The sequence below is a fragment of the Mauremys reevesii genome, linkage group 9 (assembly GCF_016161935.1).
Source record: "Mauremys reevesii isolate NIE-2019 linkage group 9, ASM1616193v1, whole genome shotgun sequence".
NCBI classification, from domain to species: Eukaryota; Metazoa; Chordata; order Testudines; family Geoemydidae; genus Mauremys; species Mauremys reevesii.
In genome coordinates, this window is record NC_052631.1 from 34299879 (window position 1) to 34318496 (window position 18618).

General features: G+C 38.5%; 1 protein-coding gene and 1 long non-coding RNA gene across 9 annotated transcripts in view; one reads left to right on the plus strand and one right to left on the minus strand.

Moving 5' to 3' along the window:
* The window catches only part of IRS1 (insulin receptor substrate 1), an 84856-nt gene extending 74285 nt beyond the window's left edge, over window positions 1-10571 (plus strand). For 7 of the 8 annotated variants that reach the window (XR_005584818.1, XR_005584814.1, XR_005584813.1 and 4 more), the window contains one exon: window positions 9541-10571. The gene's annotated coding sequence lies outside the window, so the exon portion shown is untranslated. The remainder of the gene's footprint in view (window positions 1-9540) is intronic. The other variant, XR_005584815.1, reaches the window with a different exon arrangement.
* LOC120372251 lies at window positions 5973-18198 on the minus strand. Its single transcript, XR_005584819.1, has 4 exons — window positions 18148-18198; window positions 17793-17942; window positions 10342-10501; window positions 5973-6081 (listed from the first exon to the last, which is right to left on the minus strand). It is a non-coding gene; the product is annotated as an uncharacterized LOC120372251 (long non-coding RNA).
* Between the last annotated feature and the right edge of the window lie 420 nt (window positions 18199-18618).

Here is an 18618-nt window from a genome sequence, read left to right on the forward strand (position 1 = left end):
ATACAGGAAGATAGAATGGTAGCCCGGTTTATTGTTATGGTAATCAGTATTCTAGCACCACCCCATAATTGACAGTTTTTCAGTCTATCCGGGAATATTGTCATGTATGGTGATCCGCTTCTCCCCCCAAACAAACAAACAAAACAGTTGTTAAACTGATTCAGTAAGGGTGTTTTTTTTTGTTTTGTTTTTTAAATTTCCCTGTTGCTACCTTTGTGGAGGAGGGGAGAGACATCCCTACCTTAATCACCTTCTAGCTGTTGCCCCCCATTTCTGTCTGTGCTTTTTTTATTGTATTGATGTTCAGTTGAAATTACAATGTAATGTCACAGTATGCCAAGTAGATCCAATATTACTGGAGATGCATTTTGCCCTATTTGCCTGGCATGTTAAGCAGCTGTAAACTAGTTGCATCTATTTGCTGAACTGAGAACAGTTTCAGCTGAATCAAATTATTGTGAAGAAAAGTACATACTTGCATTTCTTCTTTTAAACAGGATAATCATGTAGTTTGTATGGGACTGTTTTACGTATGCCTTGTACAGCACCAAACACAGTGTTGGCACCCAATAAATCAGAATAAGAAATTTAAATGGAAGGCTGGAATGCTGCTTTTGCTTTAACATAGCCCTATTTTTCATTTTCATAGCTTGGAGATATTTTAGTCTTGTGTCTTTTTCAATGAGAATTGCTTGGGGAGGAAAGAATGAGGATGATAAATTGAATACTTTTTAAGCACACTTCCCTTGTATGCATGAGGTTTCAGTTGACTTCAGGAAAAAAAATTCTTTTTGTCTAGACTATTTACTGTTTTAGGATAGTTAAAGACTTAAATGCCCCTCTCCCCCTTTTTATTTACCCCTTAAGGGAAATAAGTGAACTTCAGAAAGTCTTCAGTTGCTTTCTCCAGGAGATGTAAATCATATGTTGCTAATATGAAATCTTAAAATAGACTTTAATAGTATTGGGAACTACAGTTGACCTGTCTTGTATCCAGTCTGGCCTAAAAATCCAGTGAAAAGAAAGTTCTGCTGACTGGATCATACATTAGTGTTAACTGTATCTTTTAAGAGATGATGAGCAGAGATCACTTGTCAAACATACCATGTAGTAACTTTTAAAGATGCTTGTTTGTTTCAGTACATTTTTCTTGCATTACCAACTTCTTCCATAAAGTTAACCACAAACCATATTATTGGGGACTCGGCTACAGCCTGTGGTGAGTAGGAAATAGATTAAACACAGGTTTTCCCTTTTGTTAAGCTGCCAACAATGATGTCAGTAATGTTAATGATCCTTACCTCAGCTCGCTCCAGTCCTAGCACCATCTATTAGAACATTTGTCTTGTGTGTGCTGTTTTGTATGTTGTTAAGGAAACACTGGTGCTTGTTGATAAGAAACAATAGGACACCCAGATGATGACTTAAATCTATATCAGGCGCTTTCCCCATTGAAACAGTTTAATAGTACACTGGGGAGAGGACAAATAAAATGCTCTTACTGTTTTGAGAGAAAAACTTTAAATACTTATTTAAAAGAAACATTTTGAGTCCTTTTTCATTTAGTAAAATTTTAGAAAATATGAAACGTATTTTTAAATGTACTACCAAAGGATTGAAAACTAAAATTTGTTATGTTCTGTTTAGGCTGTTTTGAGTCTGTAAATCAGGTGTTGAACATGTGCTACTAGAATTATAATGTATTATCCCTGCTATTTCACAGTTGTAGAAAATATCAAGTAAAATATGTGGCATAAACTCTGGACAGCAAGTTCGGTACCTAAAATTAGAACATAATGCAAAAACACCATAATAAAAGAATAATTTCTGCATTTGCCATCGAATAATTTTAAAGTTGACACCACAACTTTTGCCATTGAAAAGCATACTACTCGTCATGTAACGTTTGTCAATGTGAGTCCAGGTTGCACAGTCTAACACATGCAAAGTAGTGAAGCAGGTTTATCTTTGTCAGGATAGGCAATATAATTGGGCATTAACTTACTTTACGGTTTAACTCAGGAACCTTGTATAAAATATAGATGTATAAAATGATATACCGTTCCATGTTTAATTGTGCCATGTATATCCGAGTCATAACTTTAATGAAAAATTCCCTCTCCTTTTCGGTTTTCTGCATTTGCACCTGAAGTATTATGTTAAATCTCAGTATGGCGCATTCATGAGATCATATATTCCTAATGCTCTGGTACTCACTTAACTTGAGAGGTTTATTCAGAAATCTATTTTGCAGTTTAATTTACTGGACAAAACAATGAAGTCAAAATTTAATTTTGGTCCCAAATGGCCAAAATTGAGAGAGGACTGGATTTTTATTTGACAAAGGTGAAAACTAGGGAATAATAAACAGCCTGTTCAAGAAGAGGTAGTATATAGCTGTTTAGTTTTTGTATTTCAACATTGAGTATGAAATCCTAGACTAGAGTAATTTAATGTACAAATAAAACCTCTTAATGTTCAGCCTGCTGGGATAATCTGTAGATCATTTTGTAATAAACTGTCCCTAGCTATATTCTGTTTTGGTTGTATTTTCATCTTTCACAGATGAGGATCCACTGTTACAGATATTTTCTGAGGAAAACTCCAAAATTTTATTTAAAATTGCTGGGTAACAATTTGGGTCAATAATTTGGCCATCTTAATATCAGTTCAGCCCCCAGGCTGGACTTGCCTTTTGGGGACTCTTTCTCCATGACTCTGCTTCTGCAACTGAGGCTCTGAAGTGGCAGGTTTCATACAGAAAGCTAGGTTGGAAAGCCAAAGGCACAAGGAAAGGTCTGCATCTCATATTTAGACCGTCCTCACTCAAGTGTCCTATGGGGCTATTTAGCTTTTTCTGTGCACAGAATGCAGTTTCTCCCTCACATTCCAATTTGGGCAGGGTCACCTCCTAGCAAAAAAGCTGCAAGCAGGACTGATAAAGCTGACTCCAGTGACAGGTGTCTCTCTCACTATCTTCTTGTGAGTCATAATGCCAGAGGCCTTGAAACAAGCCTCAGCGTAGACAATAAACACAACTTCTTTAAGGGTCCTAATCACCTGAAATATTTCTAGAGTAATCCCTGAGCCCAATTTCACTTCACCCTTTCAATCAGGAGCACAGAGCCAAACACCACAGGGGAAGGAAATATTATTTTATTAATAAAAATTCCTCCTCGGGGAGGAAGAGTCTCTGTCTGAATCAGAATGAGAGGATCAAAAGAACAACCTCCTCCCCCCCCCCCCCCAAAAAAAACAACCACCCACCGCCAACAACATAATAAAACAAAACACAGAAGAGAGAGCATTTTGATACTGTGACCAAGGTCTGTGGCTCTTTGATAAATATTTATATCCCATCTCATGCTCTGTGGGGAGATATCATAAGAAACTAATAGGATTTTCTAACCATCCCTAAGACTGGGAAAAAGAGGTTAATGTCCTTTGCTGTGTCACCGTGGTCCTCCATCTGGGCTATTGTACCTAGCTTCTGCTGCACATCAGTCTGCCATTCCAACCAGGCTGTAATGCTCAGCTGCCATTGTGGATCATCATTAAGGCTCTGAGTCTGTCATGGAAGTCACGGATTCCATGACCTCTGTGACTTCTGGTGCGGCTGGCTCTGGGGCTGCCAGAGCAGATCAGGCAGTCCCGGGCCAGTCAAACTGGCCGCTGTTGGGGCAGTTTGGGTGTTTGAGGGAGTTGAGGGCTGGGAGTTGGGGTGTGGGAGCGGACCCTCTCTGGAAGTGGCTGGCATGTTCCTGCAGCTCCAAGGTGGAGGGGCAAGAGGGCTCTGTGTGCTGCTCCTGCCTGAAGACACCACCCTGCAGCTCCCATTGGCTGCAATACCCAGCCAATGGGAGTTGGAGCTCGTGGTGGGGCAGCACACGGAGCCTCCCTGGCCTTCCCTCCCCCTAAGAGTTGCAGGGACATGCTGGCCACTTCCAGGGAGCTGTGCGAAGCCCGGTAGGGAGCCTGATGGGCCGCCCCCTGTCCCCCCCGCGCCCCACACACACACCAGCAGGGGTCCCAGGCGGCACACCACCTCCTGCGTGCCCTCTTCCCCTCCCCCCCCAACACCAGCAGGGGTCTCAGGCAACCACCCTGCAACTCCCTGGCCTAAGTTTTAGTTAGGGGTATATAGCACAAGTCATGGACAGGTCATGGACTGTGAATCTTTGTTTACTGCCCATGACCTGTCCATGACTTTTACTAAAAATACCCATGACTAAAACATAGCCTTAATCATCATACCCCACCACCTTCTACATTGCATTCCCCCCGAAGCTGCATGTGGAAGGATGAGAGTGGCCCAAGATGCAGAACAACAAATGTCAAGAGGCTTCTTGTCCCACCACTTACTACTTTATAGTCCTCTTGCCTTCATTTTAAAGAATACAGTTGTTTGCATGTAGCAGTCAAAGTCCAACCTGGTGACACTACAGAAGATGGACAAGGCAATCTTTCCTGGTGGCTAAAGACTCAGCATTTCAAGCTGAAGGTTATTTTTACCTGAAAGAGTGGGCTTCTCACTCAGGAGGACTTGCGTGGGTTTGTCTGACAATCTATAATCCCCATATGCCTTGCGTGAGCAGTGCTAACGTTGGGTAGTACTGCATGTGTAGTGCCTCTCAAAACTAAAGATTTCACAGCCTAAGAGCTTCTCTCTGGAAAATGTCTTTTGACAGCCACTTTCTCTGTGCTCACACTAGGTATGCCATATATCTCTTACTCTGAATACTGGGATACAACTCCTGTTTCTTGTAAGCATTAGTGTCTTTGGTCATTGAGAGTGAATTCCTATAAAATTGGCTTCCTCCTTTCTTGTTATATCAGTGGAAAATGTTATGGAAGGCAAGAAACAAAGGTGGTCATGGAGTCATCAGAAAAGTCAAGTTATAATCCGGGCACCTGCCAAACACAATGCAAAGGAGTACAGATCATATGGCAAGTTGAAGTAGCCCCTGAAGTACAACAGGAGAAAATACCATTTTGCATTGGTGGTTGGAACAAGTTTGGGGTGAAAGGAGTTAAAGTGATGATGGATATTTTCAGAGCAATCTTCATGACTCTCTGCCAGCTGTGTCATGAGTAGACCTCTCCACCCCCAAGTAACCCCCCTCCTCCCCTGATTGGTGCCAGGCTCTTTAAATTTGGGAACTAATAGGTATTCACCATTGGTCAAAATTAAGTTCCTAAACATTATCCGGAGCGGGGGGATTCTGAGCTATGGAAGAATCAAATGCACAGTTTTGTCTTAAGCCAACTATGGAAATGGCAGGACATGAAGGCAGTCCTCCATCATTTATTACAGATTGGAGTAATACAACCCATTCCCTGGCAGAGGGAACTCAGGGGCAGTTCCTCATCCTACTATATTTCTAGCCTGGGAGAATTGGGGACAGAGAACTGGGCTCTGCCTGAACATCTGAACAACTGTCTACAGGAGCCTATGTTCAAGAATGGGATGTTCTCAAGTCTACTTGACAACTATCTACAGAGAGCTTTTCTGTCTTCCATGGTTCTGAAGGAAATTTGTCTTCATATTCTCATTGTATGATCTTACAGATAATAATCCTACTTGGCACATGGATGCCATCTTTTTCCACTCTGATCATTAGTGTTTGGTCTGGCAAAGTGCTTCAGGATCTCTTCCAGGATCATGGTAGTTATAATAATGAATAAAGAAACAGGAAATGCTTCCTATCACTTCCTGGACAGTTCTGTTAATCAGGGCTCTGTGTTAAGAGAAATCGGATACAGAATGATAGTTTCTGAAGCATCTTAGGATATATTAGGTACTGTAAGGTACAAAGTCTTGTCTTGGAGGAATGTTAAACAAAAATAGAGGCACCCATGACAAAAAAAAACAAATTGTGCCTTAACAAAAGTCCAGTCCCTATTGAAGCCTATTGGGAATACTGATTTCATGCACAGATAAGCTTCCCTGACAAGAACTCATGTGAGAGAAATCTATTAATTCCTGTTTATTCTGTCAATATTTCACCCTGTCATGTCCATTGGCTGAGGTGAAGGTCCCATGGTTTTGTTTGTTCCCTCCACAGAGGACCACTGGAAATCCTATTTAAAAAAAAAAAAAAAATTAACCTAGCATATTGCCTGATGCCACTGACTCAGAGATCTATCACAGGTGGCATCTATCAAGAGGTGATAAAAACAAATTTACCAGGTTATTAGCAGTAATAGCCCCTAGAAAGAAGTCTATAAAATGTGATGATGCCACAGCACAACCTAACCCCACAGACAGAGACCAACACCTACAGATCCAGACTAACACGGCTACCCCTCTGATACTATAAAATGAACTTACTCTACTTGCTAATGAAAAGTCCAGGGGCTAAATGTGATATTAAAGTCGGTTAGAGGTAGCCTGGAGTTCATCCAGGAGGACCTTTTAAATGGTACACATAAGTATCCAAGTTAAAAGGTCTGTTCACTACATTATGTTCTTATGTTAAGTAAAAGGAGGTTTTCTGCACATCCCAATGTTAAGTGGCTCTCTACGAATGCTACTTGGATTTCACCCTACAAGGTAGTAGAGCACAATTTTCAACCAGCATTCTGGTTCTTATGGCGCTAACTTGATTGAACTCCTATGAGAAGTGTTTTTATATTCCCTGTCTGTCAAAGTAGTCTTCTCAATAGCTACTACCTCCACCAGGTGTGTCTCTGATGTTGTAAAAAGCAACAGAGTCCTGTGGCACCTTATAGACTAACAGATGTATTGGAGCATAAGCTTTCATGGGTGAATACCCACTTCGTCAGACGACATGCGTCAGACACCCACGAAAGCTTATACTTCAATATGTCTGTTAGTCTGTAAGGTGCCACAGGACTCTTTGTTGCTTTTACGGATTTAGACTAACACAGCTACCCCTCTAATCTCTGATGTTGGGAGCTCTTTCTGATGAGACCCAGTATTGTCCATTTAATTCAGACACGGGCATCTTCACAAGATGGGAATCATTCCCACAATAAATTCAGTTATTTTGTCACAGAAGTCAAGAAATTCTGTAAAGTTTTTAAGTCTTAGTGGTGAAGCACTTCATAAGTTCTAATTTATGTACGCACACACACACACACTCCACAGATGTAAGGCCCTATTTATGCTATATAGTTATGGTGATATTACAGTGACCTTGAGGAAGCAGGTCTGCTTTCAGTATGGATGTTATCTGTGTTTTTGTTGTGTGTGGAATCAGTCAGACCACGCACTACAGTTGTGCAGTTATAGTATGGGTTATCAGTTGTCCTTGCTCCAAACTATTTTACAAGGAAACTGAAGTTGCTTATGTGGCTTCACAGTAGTGTGTCAAGAGAATTTTCAGGAAATCTGTACAAGAGTATCGTATCCTGTTGTAACCCTGCAGATGTAGAAGGTGTAGTAATAGATCTGAAACTGACCCATGTTACTACTACTACTACTATAAGTATCCTTTTCATGGTGCTTTTCTAAGGAACTCCTGAGAGCCAGCTTACATGTATTGAAAGCGTGCTACAGTTACTGCTCCATATATTTTTGACCAGTCATCCTGAGTCACAGAAATTCCTAGATACGTAACCTACTCCAGCCTTCACCCTGTTTCACTTTCCCAAAGGTTTTGGTAGCTTATGCACCTAGTCTTCCATAATTACTATTTTCTTCAGAACTGCTGAAGTTTCTGAATGGTTTCACTAGATAATATTTCCCTGTCTCCAGTAAATGCTTTTTCTCTTGTATTAGTTTCTGTGTACAGAAGACTGGAGAGTAACACCCAGAGATTGCACCAGGTTTATTTACAAAAGAGTGGTGATGGTACTGGTTGTGTTGGGGGAAGCAAGAGAGGATTTTGATAAGTAATGCATGACAGATTTGGGAGTTGAGGTAGATTACAGAAACATTAGATAATAGATATGATATATTGCTTTGACACTGAAAATTGTTTTTATTTATTGAAAATATCTCAAAACAACAAGCTTGACATAAGTAGAAAAACTGTACATTTCCCTCCCTGTTTCTTCGACTGTACAGGTTGGAGCATGTGACCATACTACTGAGTACAGTTTGTTCTTGCACTAAATTCATTCAGCTATGCTGGATTAGAGCCAGATATGAAATGAAAAGCAAATCATGCACATTTCACTACTTCTCAGTTTAAATTAGGCAATTTCTTTCTTTGTCACTCCTCCTTTAATAAAGTGTGGCATTACTGTCTATTTATAGGTCCAACATAGTTGAAAGCTGTGAAGCTATGTTAAGCTGTATATAGATATTCTGGTAGGAACATTCCAGTAGATTGCAATATGAGTTCAGGAGAAAGTTGAAAGTAAACGAGAGATCTGTGAGAGAATTCTCCAGGGAGTTTTCACAGCATACCACGCATCATTTGCAAGGATAGATTTTCCTTTCACTTGGAGGACCACACAAAGTAAATTCTGTTTCTTGGGAAATGAGAGAGTATAGGACAGGAGGCCTTTTCAGTTTTGACTTGAGTCCCTATGGGAAGTCTTTATTTGCAGGGGGGAAATATACTGTTACTCTATCTTTTTAGGACATAGTTAGTATGTTATGAAAAAATACACATTTAATAAAATCTGAATCTTATCTTATAAATTCTATTTAGCCCAGAAGTAAAACAGAAAGTAGTGGTGTCATGGAATATTTTTCACTGGTGGGTGGGTCACTTTGTCAAAGTCCTAGTTTTAATGATGTCATAACCTCCCTACTGAGAGTAGGCTCAGAAGCAGAATTATGTCTGCAACATCCTGTGAGGATTGCCTATATGATGCATTAGTCTGCATCAGTGGGATGTAAATTCTAGTCTAGTAGTCCTGATGCTCTAGGGAACTTCTAGTGCATGCCACCAGGGTCAACATGGGCCAGTTGATGCGTGACATGCTGGGTTATACTAGAATTTATACCCTACTAGTATAGACTAACACACCGCGTGGATGAGGCATCGGTATTCTGTCATTGATATGAACTATATTTTTAAAAAGATGTCAGTGGATATCACCAATATGTCCTGACTTCTCGCTCCATGGGAATATTCAAAATTTGCATTTTTATAGCTTTTTATAACTTACTAATGGTTAGTGGTGGGCATGTTGAGTGATGCATGGCAACTTCTCGTACAAGAAATTGTGCACATGGGTAGACTGGAAAGTGGGGTCAGAAATGTAACCAAAAACTTCCTTGCAGAGAGTACAAAACACCCCAGAAGTATAATGGTCTGGACTTTTTTCTTTGATATAGAAATTGGTGTCAAGGAATCTAATCAGTATAAACACTTTTAATTGTTTTCTTTTTTCCACATGTGACTCTCTCAAATACATTTAAAATATATTTCTAGTTTTCAACATCTTTAATACTTTAGTAATTATTACATGTTTTAGTACTGTTTATGCATGTTACTCTTTTCTAAGGTGCTAAAGACTGAAGTTTTAATGGCACATGTCATTTTTGTTGTTCAAAACAGTAATTGTAAGCAGTGTGTTTACCAGCCTAAGATGGTTACTTTTTTTCTCTTTCAATTTCAGAATGATGACCTATACAACCTCAGCAAATCCTTCTTTTAACTCATGGGTATCCAGACTATAAATGTTACATGAATCACAACTAGGACCTCACATCCTCCTCTTCGTCCATAGATGGGTACGATGCATCCAGTTCAGTTTGTTTACTTTACACAAACCTCAGGAGTTAGTTGACTGAACTGCACATTCTATGTTGTGCCAAGCAAAAGCACTGTGACACCTGGACAATGAGTTTCTATTACTTCATCCTCTACCATAAGGACTTAGCTGGACACAATGAACTGATGTGCCCACCACTATGTCATGGTGAGAATGGGTATTGTACTAGCACATTTACGTGATACATTACATTTCATTTGCTGCTGAAAACCTGTATGACAAATCATCATTGTAAATTATTACATACAAAACTGTTAATGTTGGTTGAAGAGTATTAAATATTTAACATAGGTTTTGATTTATACATGTACTTTTTTAATTAAAATGTAACTTTTCCTACAGCACATCTTTTTTTGATGTGGAACTGAGATATACTATATTCTGTTGTAAACAGAGTGGGGAACCTGCTTAAAACAAGGCTAATAAGAATAGAGTAGGGTACTATTCTTGTTTTAAGATTGTAATTCAGAAAATAATATAATATGAATCATTGGCCCCTGAGCCTTGATTGTACAGTCATATTTACTGATACTATCAGTTGTAAGATAACCCTGATGTTGAGCTAAATTCTTTCCAAAATAAAAAATAATAATTTTGTACTCCTTGTAAAATAGGCTGTATTAACTCAAATGAAGATAAACTTACTGTAGATGGTATTTACAAGCATCAAATTGAACTCATCTGTTGTACAGAAACTTACAAAAAGCAGAAAAAAGAAATCAACGTCTTCCATTGTATATATTGTTAGGAGAAAAAAGGAAAAAAAAAAAGAACCATGGGTGAAGTCTTCAAATCAAAACTCTTCCTGGAATGAAAAATGTGGGTGTTTGTAAATTCTGGAAATCTTTCTATACATAATAAATTAGATACTGTTTTATCTGCTTATTTTTTTCCTGGTAAATTGTCTCAATTGTCTACCCATCCACTCAGACATTCTATTGACATTTTCTTTTTGTGCTACCGTGAATGGTGGCAGGTTACCATAGACCTTGCTACTTCTGAGTTCAAATTTCAAGCGTAATTAGGTTATACACTATATTAAAAGGGAGCACACATCTCTGCGTTAGTTCACTAATACTCTTTTCATGTTTCCAGGAAATTATCACTCCTCCTCATTCCACTGAAGTCAATGAAAAAATTCACACAGGCTTCATTGGAAGCAATGTCTGGACTTCCATGTTTAGTTTTAAAAAAGTGGCCTAGACAATTTTTTGGAGTTCACTGTGTGCGAAAGAGGCAGTGGGGCAGTGCTGCTTCTGTGGTACTATTCCGTGCCCTTCTCTGATTCGGAGAATTTCCATGAATAGCACCTGCAGGGCTTCACTATTTTGATGTGGGGTAGAGCAACAGAGGTCAGGCTCTGCTTCTGGATTCCCATGTGAAAAGATGGTCAAGAAATAATATAACTTGAAGCTGTTGTGGTTCGTCCTATGTCCTTTCTGCTGCTGATGTTAAGCAGCTCTAGGCCACTGTCAGTTCAGGAGCTGCATTCCCAAGGAGAGACAGGCCACTGGAACAGTACCTGTCTCTGCAGTATGGCCCTTGAGCCACAGGGGATGGGTTTCTTTTCTCATCCTCCTTCAAGATAGGCAGAGTTAGAGTGTGCTGCCTTTGAAATTCTTGCCTTTGCCCACAGAAAGCCTCTATCCAAAGAAGTTGATGCCAGAAAAAGGCACGAACCCTTTTCTTTGCCCCTCTCCTATAGAAAACACCAATCTAGTCCCATGGATTTGGTCCATTATTCTTGAAGGGCATTGACATGGTTTTTAGTAAAGAAACATTAATGGCTACATCATAAACCACATAAACGTCAGACCAACACTTATAAACCTACGTTACCTTTCTTCATTTGCATTGCACCTTGGAATCCTTCAGCTTTCCTTTACAGATTTAAATTGCAATTAAAACTTGCATGTGTTTTAAAGTAAATGTCTGGCACACAACTTTGTCTGTTTTAACAAATTAATATAATATGAGCGTTCACTGCATTTCATTCAGTTGCTGAATATTGGCCAGTGCTGCTGTTAAATTAACCTTGATGCCTGAGTATTTCGTGGCCAAAGCACTCTGCATTGTTTCAGATAATTTGCATGTTCTCGCAATTACTCAAATAAATAGGTTGTAACTACCGTAAGCTACAATGAATTGTTTTTTTTAAATGAAATATTGAATACCCTTTCTATTACATATATCTATGAACAAAACTTGTGTAAGGGTATTGACTTTTCATTCAATTTAATTTAAAAATCAGCGTTTGCCATAATATTGGGTGGAAGGGAATGTGTTGGGTGAGAGCACTCTTCCATTCCTGTTGCAGTTAACACTGTTATACATAGTGCTAATTTTAATTTACTCTAACTCTTTTTATGTTGGTGCTTATTTTTTCTTAGTAAAAATAAAAATGCCTATTTCAGCAAATATTTATTGAAAAGTCTCATGAAGCAAAATGCATTCATAACAAACTTAAATCTCGTAATATTTTTTCTCCTTGTTTTTTATACTTGTAAATTCCACAACTTACTTTAAAAAAAAAATTCGGACGTCATGAAGGAAACCCTATTATATTAAAGCTTGTAAACCTTTTCAAGAAATATAGTATTATCTTGTTGGATTATGCATTCTCTTGCTTAAGTTACTAAACTGTACAATTGGGATCAGTTTTACATCGTTTATTTTCCCTGATTGGTTTGGCTTAGTTTTGCCTTCAATCCTTTTCAAAGGAAAGCTGCCTGTATCTAAAGTTTTATCTGACTGGGACAATTACAATTGAGAAGTCTGTTCAGGGCCGTGCGGGGGGGGCAAGTGGGGCAATTTGCCCCTGGCCCCGCTGGGGCCCCCACAAGAATATAGTATTCTATAATATTGCAACTTTTTTTAATTGAAGGGGCCCTGAAATTGCTTTGCCCCAGGCCCCCTGAATCCTCTGGGCAGCCCTGAGTCCATTCATATGTGGCTTTAGCAATAGTTTCACACCACCATTAGAGAATGAATGGAACAGAAGCTGGTGAAAGATTGTGGTACTAGCAGCATTTACACCTTATGTTCTGAGGATTGCTGTAGTCAAGCTCAATTTGCTGCTGAGCTGGCACATGTACTACAGAACTGTAAACAAATCCTGATCCTTTTAGTCTTTGACATTAACCTGGTTTGCTAGAATTTTAAATGTCAGATGTCTCAAATAATGTTTGTGTCTCAAATATTAAACATTTTCCAATAAAGGCACACTCAGGAACAGGAAGGAAGTTATGTCCATGTTATAGGCAACTTCTAATGCTGCCTTCTGTCTGTTACGTATTTAAATAATAGACTATTGGAGAATCTTGTTTTCAGCTCAATTTTGTCTGAAGAGACAGTTCAGTCTTTCTCCTAATTGACATCCTTTAGAATACAATAGAATATCAATTGAAATGTATTAAATATTTTTTGATCTTTTTCTACATTTTCAAATATATTTATTTCTATTACAACACAGAATACAAAGTGCACAGTAGTCACTTTATATTTTTATTACAAATATTTGCACTATAAAAATGATAAACAAAAGGAACAGTATTTTTCAATTCACCTCATACAAATACTGTAGTGCAATCTCTTCATTGTGAAAGTGTAATTTACAAATGCAGATTATTTTTTGTTACATAACTGAACTCAAAAACAAAACCATGTAAAACTTTAGACCCAACAATTCCACTCAGTCCTAATTTTTGTTCAGCCAGTCGCTCCGACAAACAAGTTTGTTTACATTTACAAGAGATAATGCTGACTGCTTCTTATTTACAATGTCACCTGAAAGTGAGAACAGGCATTCGCATGGCACTTTTGTAGCCAGTGTTGCAAGGTATTTACGTGCCAGATATGCTAAACTTTCATATGCCTCTTCCATGCTTTGGCCACCATTCCAGAAGACATGCTTCCGTGTTGATAATGCTTTTTTTTTTTTCTTTTTAAATGCGTTAATTAAATAGTGACTGAACTCCTTGGGGGATGATTGTATGTCTCCTGTTCTGTTTTACCCACATTTTGCCATATATTTCATGTTATAGTAGTCTCGGCTGATGCCTCTGCACATGTTCATTTTAAGAACACTTTCACTGCAGATTTGACAAAAAGCAAAGAAGGTACCAATGTGATATTTCTAAGGATAGATACAGCACTCAACCCAAAGTTTAAGAATCTGAAGTGCCTTCCAAAATCTGAGAGAGATGAGGTATGGAGCATGCTTTCAGAAGTCTTAAAAGAGCAACACTCCAATACGGAAACTACAGAACCTGAACCACCAAAAAAGAAAATCAACCTTCTGCTGGTGGCATCTGACTCAGATGATGAAAATGAACATGCGTTGGTCTGCTCTGCTTTGGATTGTTATTGAGCAGAACCCATCATCAGCATGTATGCATGTATTCTGGAATGGTGGTTGAAGTATGAAGGGACATATGAATCTTTAGCGCATCTGGCACGTAAAATCTTGCGATGTTGGCTACGACAGTGCCTTGCAAACGCCAGTTCTCACTTTCAGGTGACATTGTAAACAAGACGGGGCAGCATTATCTCCTGCAAATTGTACCCAAACTTGTTTGTCTGAGCAATTAGCTGAACAAGAAGTAGGATTGAGTGGACTTGTAGGTTCTAAAGTTTTATATTTTATTTTTGAATGCAGTTATTTTTTATACATAATTCTACTTTTTTGAGTTCAACTTTCATTATAAAGATATTGCACTACAGTACTTGTATTAGGTGAATTGAAATATACTATTTTGTTTTTTACAGGGCAAATATTTGTATTAAAAAATAAATATAATGTGAGCATCGTACACTTTGTATTCTGTGTTGTAATTGAAATCAATATATTTGAAAATGTAGAAAACATCCTAAAATATTTAAATAAATGGTATTCTATTATTGTTTAACGGTGCGATTAATTGCGCAATTAATTTTTTTAATCGCTTGACCGCCCTAGTTTGCTTTTGAAATGTTTAGCTTTTTCAGTGGACTAATTTCAAATCACGGAAACCTAATAAAATACTTACATTTAATTTTAGGCATTAATAATTTACTATAAAGTGTCACTAGTGTTTTAACCACTTCCAACAGAGGAATGATACTGAAGCCAGTGATTTTATGTAATGTAGCAAGGGACATCATGTTCTCTAACACTACAACTTGTGCAGGATAGCCTCAATCTTATCTTCTTAGCTATAGCCTGGTGGAGCTCCCTTAGCTATCAAACTTTTTGATTCCTGAAGTCAGTAGTAGTAAGGTAAAGCACAGATCAAGTCCCCTGCTGCACTCACCTGTTGAGTATAAATGCTGTCCAAATGTTTCAGTTGGTTCCTTTTTGACTATAGTCATCAAAGGAGGTTCCTGCAAGATCTAGTGCTACAACAGGCTATTGTTCCAGCTGTCTTTTGCATCCCAGAAATACTCATTAGGTATCCTTTCTTGGTTCCTTCCAGTCCTGCTTTTCAGCCCAGGTATGTTTCAGTAGTTCTAAATCTGAGCCCTTTGCTTTCGGTTCATCTCTGTGAGATTTTAGTGCCTGTCTATTTTTGGGATTGAAACTCATTTCTGTATTGTATTTATAGTTTGCTTGTGTGGAAGAAAACAGTCTTCACTCTCAGGGAGACCGTTTATTTTCCTGACACTTGCAAGGGGAGAGTACACACGGGTGGGGGTTCCCCCCATCCCAGGCAGGTCTCCGTTAGATAAACAATTAGGGCAAGCATTTATACCTTTTTGTTACAGACAATAATGATCAACCACCATATCTTGTTTATACATATTCCTTCTTGATATCTCACTTTTTCTCATTAATTTCTGCCACAGTCTACATTCCATTCTTATCTAACACAAGGACAAAAACCAGTATCTCTTAGTTTTTTGTTCCACTCACTTTCCACTTGCCCAGGCCCTGCCTGAAATCTCACATTATTAGAGCTAGTGTTAGCCTGACTCCTACTTTATTCCTAAAAGTTAAGATATCTGCGTTCAAATTCCTTTTATTCTTTTCTCTGCTTCCACACTTGACATGTTTGCATATGAGGCAGTTTTGTGGACTAAGATCATGGAAGCAAGTAATATAGAGACTCTCACACCATTGGGTAATAGATTATTTTGATCTTGGCTGATCATGAATGCACTTTAGGAACAATCTGTAGCTAGAAATGTGCCTGGCAGGAGGAACACGGTTGCAGACAATTGGTTTGTAAAACCAATCCTTATAAGAAGTTTCTGGATCAGAACATGAGGGCCCAGGTTTTCCTACAGTGTGAGAGACTGTTCCCATCTCACTTAAGCAGAAAGCTATCAAAAGGAGGTTTTGGTAGTAAGGGCTGCCTTCTCCATCCACTGGTGAAGGAGACTTCTGTATGCCTTTCTACCATCTCTTCTGGTAGCAAAGGCCTTAGCAAAGCCCAGGATTGAAAGATGTTCAATAATCATAACTGCCCTGTACTGGTCCAGAAAGGTATGATTCTCAACTGAGTTTTGTTGAGCAAAGTTGATGCAATCAGGCTGAAAATCTAACCTCAGCTCATCACTTGAAACCACAGCTTCTTGGATGGGCTCTCTGAGCAGGTGCCTCTTGTCCCCTTGCCATTTTATAAACCATCTGGCAGATAGCCATACAATTTCATATTACTTCCCCTCTTTATACTTTCTTCCAGCTTGTTAGAAAGATCTATGCTTTTGACATTGGGGTCCACACCCATTGGTCAAGCATTCTCCATTGTCTATGTGCTGTCTGAGGAATCGCCATTGTATACAGTTCCTGAGATAGTGGGTTCTCTTTAATGGGCCATCAGCACGTATGGCTACTCCACTGTTTGTACTTGAAAAGCTAGTTGTGGGTGTTCCCAACCTCACAATATATTTTAGTAACACACAAGTAGCAAAACTTCATAACGTCACATACAATGATAGCTCGTGCAATCCAACAGGATATTAATGTTCAACAGATCAAACCTTTCAAAATGATACCTCACAAGGCATAGTCTTTACAAAACATAATTATATGAAAGTGATGAATATGGGAGTCCCAGGGGGTTGCTCTGTGGTATGGAGTGCCACAATGTGTTCTCCTCAAAGCCATTTCCTTTTGTAAATTCATAGCAAAACGTGCAATTCCAGTTTGAGAATAGTTTGTGTTTCAGACAATTTAAACTCCATGTTGATTTAGCAGACTGGTCTGAGTTTTAATTTAAATAGCTCTTCCAATTTTATATTTGCTTCATCAAGTCCAAAAATGTGTGTGCAAAGATAAATACAGCCACATTCTCAGCATATCAAAAGTATGAGAGCCTCAAAGTGGTCTCCTTACATACTAATACACTGTATACAGAAAGAAAAATGTCACAGCTAGCTACTTCCTAAACATGGACCCGATCGGCTCTTATTGACATCAATGACAAAACTCTCCCTTTGGTTTCAATGGGAGCAGGATCAGACTCTTCAAGCTCCGTATACCAATCCAATAAATGTAACCAACCAGATGTGTGTTTGTTTTTAGAGAGATTGAAGTAACCTAGCTTGACCTTAATTTTTTTTTTTAAAGGACATTTTGCTTCATGGTTCTGACTAGGAAATATCTTATATAAGTGAGCCCGTCCCATTCTCAACTCTTTGAATTGATGTTGTTTGTTGTAAAAGTGGTTCTTGAAGCACACAAGCCATAAGACTGTTCCATGACCTATGGGTAATGCTGCTTGGGAATTCCCATAATACTACACAAACATAAAGAGCTTGCTGCCTGAAGATGCCTCTTACACCAGGGCTACTCCAGGACCTGTCATCTCTGATGTTATATTAAGAACTCTGAGATTGAAAGCAAAAAGCTTTATGCCCTCTAGAGATTAGACAGGTGGAACCAGTCATATAAAATAAACTACAATAGAACCTCAGAGTTATGAACACCTCGGGAATGGAGGTTGTTTGTAACTCTGAAATGTACACAACTCGGAACAAAACACTATAGCTGTTCTTTCAAAAATTTACAAATTAACATTGACTTAATACAGCTTTGAAACTTTGCTATTCAGAAAAAAATGCTGCTTTTAACCATCTTAATTCAAATGAAATAAGCACAGAAACAGTTTCTTTACCTTGTCAAATCCAAATGAAGTGTGTGGTTAACCGGTCAGTTCGTAACTCTGGTGTTGGTAATAATGCGGTTCTACTGTACGTTATTTGTAGGCAGCTAAAGGGTGTTGCATCCAAATTGAAGGAAGGGGGGGAGCTAACCAGATCATGACCTGCAGAAAATGATGCGTTTCCAACTGGTCTCTTGCACAATGCTGCTACAGATTTTTTTAATCTAGTTTTATTTATATAGAATTGGTTTGTAACTGATGTATGGGAAGAGTTCACTTTTGCCAGGTGAAAAACTTAAAAGTAGTAAACATATTAAAAACTACAAATATTTGCTATGTTGCCTCTGCTATTTTTGCAGATATTTACCTTTGAATAGGAAGTCTTTCCCTTACACCCCAGCTTCTGCTTGAATGTGAAATGAGTGAAAACTATAGTTTTGTGACATCACAATCTATTGGTGTATACTGATATCAGAAATTCTGTGTTTTGATGTCATTGTAGGTGTGTAAAGACAGGCAAGGAAACAGTGATGAAAGATGAATGTATATAGTTCCTCATGTGATATACTAAAGCTGAGTGTGAAAGTTCATCTTTTGGGGCCTTCCAAACATCAGTGTTTCATTCAGAAATCAGTGGTTCTATTTCCATATTCTTTTCAGGACTTTCTTTTCAAAATAATAAATTATTTACACTTTGGACCCAATATCAATAAATTTCTAAATGATTTACAGTTAATGTTATATAATTGAAATAATATCAAAGGTCAAGTATCAGGAATATCTAACTCCCCCAGCTTTATCTTGTGCTTGTGGCATTCCCTTCAGTAAGTTTCCTAAT